Source organism: Bos grunniens, chromosome 5 (assembly GCF_055505025.1).
Source record: "Bos grunniens cultivar Pamir isolate PY7600 chromosome 5, Bosgru_T2T1.0, whole genome shotgun sequence".
Classification (NCBI taxonomy): Eukaryota; Metazoa; Chordata; class Mammalia; order Artiodactyla; family Bovidae; genus Bos; species Bos grunniens.
Genome location: NC_141169.1, coordinates 58,676,452 through 58,684,080, shown reverse-complemented (window position 1 = coordinate 58,684,080; position 7,629 = coordinate 58,676,452).

Genomic DNA, 7,629 nt, shown 5'->3' with positions numbered 1-7,629 from the left:
TTGCCATTCCCTCCTGGCTTGAAGAGTTTCTATTGAAAGATCAGCTGTTATCCTAATGGGAATTCCCTTGTGTGTTATTTGTTGTTTTTCCCTTGCTGCTTTTAATATTTGTTCTCTGTGTTTGATCTTTGTTAATTTGATTAATATGTGTCTTGGGGTGTTTCGCCTTGGGTTTATCCTGTTTGGGACTCTCTGGGTTTCTTGGACTTGGGTGATTATTTCCTTCCCCATTTTAGGGAAGTTTTCAACTATTATCTCCTCAAGTATTTTCTCATGGTCTTTCTTTTTGTCTTCTTCTTCTGGGACCCCTATGATTCGAATGTTGTAGCATTTAGTATTGTCCTGGAGGTCTCTGAGATTGTCCTCATTTCTTTTAATTCATTTTTCTTTTATCCTCTCTGATTCATTTATTTCTACCATTCTATCTTGTAATTCACTAATCCTATCTTCTGCCTCTGTTATTCTACTATTTGTTGCCTCCAGAGTGTTTTTAATATCATTTATTGCATTATTCATTTTATATTGACTCTCTTTTATTTCTTCTAGGTCCTTGTTAAACCTTTCTTGCATCTTCTCAATCTTTGTCTCCAAGTTATTTATCTGTGATTCCATTTTGATTTCAAGATTTTGGATCAATTTCACTATCATTATTCGAAATTCTTTATCAGGTAGATTCCCTATCTCTTCCTCTTTTGATTGGTTTGGTGGGCTTTTATCCTGTTCCTTTATCTGCTGGGTATTACTCTGTCTCTTCATCTTGTTTAAATTGCCGAGTTTGGGGTGTCCTTTCTGTATTCTGGCAATTTGTGGAGTTCTCTTTATCGTGGCGTTTCCTCGCTCTGTGTGGGTTTGTACAGGTGGCTTGTCAAGTTTCTTGGTTAGGGAAGCTTGTGTCGGTGTTCTTGGTGAGTGGAGCTGTATTTCTTCTCTCTCCTTTCGAAGACTTGGGTTGCTTTTCTGGGTGCCTGATGTCCTCTGCTGGCTTTCAGAAGTTGTTTTGTGGAATTTACTCGGCGTTTAAATGTTCTTTTGATGAATTTGTGGGGGAGAAAGTGTTCTCCCCGTCCTACTCCTCCACCATCTTAGCTCCTCCTGCCAAAATTCATTCTTTTTTAATTGAATGAAAGATTCTTTAAATTCTATAGTGCTTTACAATTTTCAAAAATTCCACACATATGCTTTCATATAATCCTGTAAAAACCTTTCTTTTCCCTTTCCCTCTCCTTACTGGTAACCACTAGTTTGCACTCTATATTGCAGAAGTAGAAAACAAGCTTATGGCTCTACCAGGGTGAAAAAGGAGTAGGGCTAAATTGGGAGGTTGTGATTGACATATATACCTTACTATATTGGAATGCAAAAGTAGGAAGTCAAGAAACACCTGGGGTAACAGGCAAAATTGGCCTTGGAATACAGAATGAAGCAGGGCAAAGGCTAATAGAGTTTTGCCAAGAAAATGCACTGATCATAACAAACATCCTCTACCAAAAACACAAGAGAAGACTCTATACATGGACATCACCAGATGGTCAACACCGAAATCAGATTGATTATATTCTTTGCAGCCAAAGATGGAGAAGCTCTACACAGTCAGCAAAAACAAGACCAGGAGCTGACTGTGACTCAGATCATGAACTCCTTATTGCCAAATTCAGACTTAAATTGAAGAAACTAGGGAAAACCACTAGACCATTCAGGTATGTCCTAAATCAAATCCCTTTATGATTATACAGTGGAAGTGAGAAATAGATTTAAGGGCCTAGATCTGATAGAGTGCCTGATGAACTATGGAATGAGGTTCGTGACATTGTACTGGAGACAGGGATCAAGAACATTCCCATAGAAAAGAAATGCAAAAAAGCAAAATGGCTGTCTGGGGAGGCCATACAAATAGCTGTGAAAAGAAGAGAAGTGAAAAGCAAAGGAGAAAAGGAAAGATATAAACATCTGAATGCAGAGTTCCAAAGAATAGCAAGAAGAGATAAGAAAGCCTTCTTCAGTGATCAATGCAAAGAAAGAGAGGAAAACAACAGAATGGGAAAGACTAGAGATCTCTTCAAAAAAATCAGAGATACCAAAGGAACATTTCATGCAAAGATGAGCTCGATAAAGGACAAAATGGTATGGACCTAACAGAAGCAGAAGATATTAAGAAGAGATGGCAAGAATACACAGAATAACTGCACAAAAAAGATCTTCATGACCCAGATAATCACGATGGTGTGATCACTGACCTAGAGCCAGACATCCTGGAATATGAAGTCAAGTGGGCCTTAGAAAGCATCACTATGAACAAAGCTAGTGGAGGTGATGGAATTCCAGTTGAGTTCTTGCAAATCCTGAAAGATGATGCTGTGAAAGTGCTGCCCTCAATATGTCAGCACATTTGGAAAACTCAGCAGTGGCCACAGGACTGGAAAAGGTCAGTATTCATTCCAATCCCAAAGAAAGGCAATGCCAAAGAATGCTCAAACTACTGCACAATTGCACTCATCTCACACGCTAGTAAAGTAATGCTCAAAATTCTCCAAGCCAGGCTTCAGCAATATGTGAACCGTGAACTTCCTGATATTCAAGCTGGTTTTAGAAAAGGCAGAGAAACCAGAGATCAAATTGCCAACATCCGCTGGATCATCAAAAAAGCAAGAGAATTCCAGAAAAATATCTCTTTCTGCTTTATTGACTATGCCAAAGCCTTTGACTGTGTGGATCACAATAAACTGTGGAAAATTCTGAAAGAGATGTGAATACCAGACCACCTGATCTACCTCTTGAGAAAATTGTATGCAGGTCAGGAAGCAACAGTTAGAACTGGACATGGAACAACAGACTGGTTCCAAATAGGAAAAGGAGTTCATCAAGGCTGTATATTGTCACCCTGTTTATTTAACTTATATGCAGAGTACATCATGAGAAATGCTGGACTGGAAGAAACACAAGCTGGAATCAAGATTGCCAAGAGAAATATCAATAACCTCAGATATGCAGATGACACCACCCTTATGGCAGAAAGTGAAGAGGAACTCAAAAGCCTCTTGATGAAAGTGAAAGAGGAGAGTGAAAAAGTTGGCTTAAAGCTCAACATTCAGAAAACGAAGATCATGGCATCCGGTCCCACCACTTCATGGGAAATAGATGGGGAAACAGTGGAAACAGTGTCAGACTTTATTTTTCTGGGCTCCAAAATCACTGCATATGTTGACTGCAGCCATGAAATTAAAAGACTCTTACTCCTTGGAAGGAAAGTTATGACCAACCTAGACAGCATATTCAAAAGCAGAGACATTACTTTGCCAACAAAGGTTCGTCTAGTCAAGGCTATGGTTTTTCCTGTGGTCATGTATGGATGTGAGAGTTGGACTGTGAAGAAGGCTGAGCGCCAAAGAATTGGTGCTTTTGAACTGTGGTGTTGGAGAAGACTCTTGAGAGTCCCTTGGACTGCAAGGAGATCCAACCAGTCCATTCTAAAGGGGATCAGCCCTGGGATTTCCTTGGAAGGAATGATGCTAAAGCTGAAACTCCACTACTTTGGCCACCTCATGCGAAGAGTTGACTCATTGGAAAAGACTCTGATGCTGGGAGGGATTGGGGGCAGGAGGAGAAGGGGACGACAGAGGATGAGATGGCTGGATAGCATCACTGACTCGATAGACGTGAGTCTGAGTGAACGTCAGGAGTTGGTGATGGACAGGGAGGCCTGGCGTGCTGCGATTCATGGGGTCGCAAAGAGTCGGACACGACTGAGCAACTGATCTGATCTGATCTGATAAACATAAAGTAGATAACTAATAAGGACCTACTGTAAAACACAGGAACCTCTACTCAAAATTCTATAATTGCCTATATGGAAAAAGAATCTAAAAAAGAGTGGATATATGTATGTATATAACTGAGTCACTTTGCTGTACAGCAGAAACTAACACAACATTGTAAATCAACTATGAAAGTGTTAGTCACCCAGTCGTATCTGACTGTTTGCAACCCCAGGGACTCTCGCCCACAAGGATCCTCCATCCATGGGATTTCCCAGGCAAGAATACTAGAGTAGGTTGCATTTCTTTCTCCAGAAGATCTTCCCAACTCAGGGATCGAACACAGGGTCTCCTGTGTCTCCTGCATTGACAGGTGGATTGTTTGCCATCTGAGTCACCAGCGAAGCCATAAATAAATCAGTCTGGCTTCCCTCAGGGAATTCTGAGCAGCTTCTCTCCTAAATTCATCTGAACTATCTCTAGGCCATGTGGAGAGAATCAAGTCTTTTGACTTCTCATCTGATTCTTTTTGTTTTGCAGATGACCTGTCATGGCATCTTCCTTTCTCCAAAGACACACCTCCCCCTGATGTATGATGAAAACTTTTATTTCAAAGAATTTCTTCAAGTTCAATACACTGTAGATTAATTAGTGACTTTTAAACCTGGGCTCCCAATGGAACCTTGAGTTTGTTTAGTCTGTTGTTCCCTTCACATCTATGGTGGACTCAGCAGATATAACTAATCCTGTTCTTGTAAATGTAAATTTTAGGAGGAAACCTGTCTCCCTGTTTGAAAAGGCCAAAGTCTCAATTTCTCAAACTGGAGAGAGTTGCAATCAGTTTCCACAGTCTTTCCATCTTCTCAGTTAACCATAATTCAGTTCAGTCCAGTTCAGTCACTCGGTCATGTCTGACTCTGCAACCCCATGAACAGGGAGGCACACCAGGCTTCCCTGTCCATCACCAACTCCTGGAGTTCACCCAAACTCATATGCATTGAGTCGGTGATGCCATCTGACCATCATCCTCTGTCGTCCCCTTCTCCTTCTGCCGTCAATCTTTCCCAGCATCAGGGTCTTTTCAGAATACATGAACATTTTTTCCTACTGATAGAGTGGAACCATAAAACTGAAATGTGTTTCTTTAAAATTTCCTAAAAGAAGAGGTGACTGGAAATTAATAGGCATTGGCTACTGAGGAGAACATTCTCATAGAATTTTTGTGAAATACTAATGTGAGGTGCATACAAATAATGTGGTGAAGTCTACACTTTCTTGCCTTCAGTCATCCATTCTTGTCTAGCTTTGAGGCACACCAAGGACTTTTGTGATTAAAGTGCACTCAGAAGCCATGAAGGACCATCAAAGAGGTGAGTATAATCAAGCTGATATTTTTATCAGCATAATGAGTTTAGCAGAAGACTGTAATTTGGGACAAGCTGCTATAGCAAAAATTATAGGCAAGTCTAACAAGCAAATAAGAGAAACATTACTTTGTAGAGAAAAAAGTGGAAGTTGGAAGGGGTTGTTTCATATGAAAGTCCTTGTAAGGAAAGTGAGTTTATTTTTTTAATTTTATTGAAGTATAGTTGATTTACAATGTTGTGTAGTTTCTTCTGTACAGCAAAGTGACTCTATTATACACGTGTATATTCTTTTACATATTCTTTTCCATTATGATTTGTCAAATGATATTTAGTATAGTTCTCTGTGCTGTAGAGTTGGTCCATTTTTTATCCATTTATCCATAAGTCCATTGTTTATCTACCCTATATATAATAGTTTGCCTCTGCTAACCCCAAATTCCCATTCCTTCCCTCCCTTACCCACTGCCCTTCAGCAACCACAAGCCTGTTCTTGGTAAGGAAAGGAGTTCAATAAATAAATAAGTAATAAGTAAATAAGTATAGTGCAGTAGTTTCCATTGGCTGGGCTTGTTGCTGGGCAAGGAAAATCCTTCCTGTCAGGGTCTGTGATTGATGTCAAGTTGTAGTATGTGAAGGTTCTTCCTTCTGGCCTTCTGCCTCAATTTTAAATGAAGTTTCCTTCAACTTATTTCACAACATCCTGTTTCCTTCATCCTGTATCATTGCTCTCCTCTGTTGACATATTTGTTTTTGAATAATTAAACTTTACAACTGTGAAGTATAATAAAATTTGTTCTGTAAGTTTGTTGATTTTGACAGATATTCACCACTCGAAACTACTGGGCTCAAATTTAGGTACTAAATAACATTGACAATATTTCAGAAAAAGAATCAACAGATAGTTCTGAGATATTGCCTTGTCCTATGACATGTGACATGATTTTGCACAAGATCTTTGAATAATGTTCATGAGAGGGAGAAGGGTTAAGAACAGAGACTGATGATTTATAGAGGATACAGTCAATAGGAAAAGTTCCAAGAAAGCCCTTTCCTCTCAATCTGATGCACTATCTAAATCTCCAAGCTGAGAATATAATCTTCTTTAATGAGCTTTATATTTTATAACACATTTGTCCCCATGTATGTAAACACATTAGGCTATTGGTCAATGAATATATTAAGTTAGGACATTTCTATGCTACTGCACAGGAGTTTATTAATTTATTTCCCAGATGAAATTGAGATATCAGAAAAGTAGCTACTGACAGGGAAAAAATAAGGAAGTTTTCAGGGACCAAAGAATAGTCCAGGGCAAGGTAACATATGAGGCTACCTGAAGCCAGAATCAAAAATAAGAGATAGAACCAGGTAGATAAGATGGAAAGACAGTTGGGGGTCAGAGATTTGACCTTGCACATGAAGTCTCCTATGATCAGTCCCTGAGTGACTGTATTACCTAGAATGGCAGCGGCTAGCAGCTAACAAAAGCCATTTCATGTCCCCATAATGCCATCTGAAAATCAGGTGCATCTGAAAACTCTGCAATTGGACACAGTCCATTCCCTCACTGTGGAGGGCAAAGCTATGTTTCCTTAGACTCAGGGGAAACCCACCTCAAGGCTCTTTGTGGGAAATATTTTACAACAACCAAGTGAACACCATTCTTGCAAAAAAACTAGTTGGTGTTTACTGGGAGGATCCTGTTCTAAAAGGGAAAAATCAGGAGCTCTGGAGACAGAATACAGATGGGAAACATTTGAATAGCTAGAGTGTGATTAATCATAGGTTTTAAAGAGCAGTTGTCTGCCTACTACTGGTCCCAATTCAGATTCAATTAGTTAACTGACATTTACTTTGGTCAAATAGGCAGAAGTGGCATCATATAAAAGATTAATTCTCGACTTAAAAAAACAGGGGAAATGAGAACATGGAGAAGTCAGTTATCCATGTCCTCCCATCTGCCCAATAATGAAAAGCTATACACAGGTAAAGTGGCAGGAAGTTTCAATGGCAGTATTCTTAAATGTTTAAGAACTGAATCTCTGGAATCAAATTATTTGTCTTCATATCCCCACTTTACCATACCTTTGATGGATGGTAATCTAGATGGATAATTTAGGTTCCCTAATACTTATGAGGAGCTTCATTCAAGGCTAACCAGTAAAGAATCCACCTGCCAACGCAAGAGACACAGGTCAATCCCTGGGATGGGAAGATCCCTTGGAGAAAGAAATGGTAACCCACTCCAATATTGTTGCCTGGTAAATTCCATGGACAGAGGAGCCTGGCAGACTACAGTTCATGGGGTCACAAAGAGTCGGATACAACTTAGCAACTAAACAACAATACTTACTCCTCATCTTCAAAGTGTGAATTACAATACTACAGCCCGCAGAGAGTTGCTACATTCAGTTCAGTTCAGTCGCTCAGTCATGTCCGATTCTTTGTGACCCCATGAACCACAGCACGCCAGGCCTCCCTGTCCATCACCAACTCCCGGAGTCCACCCA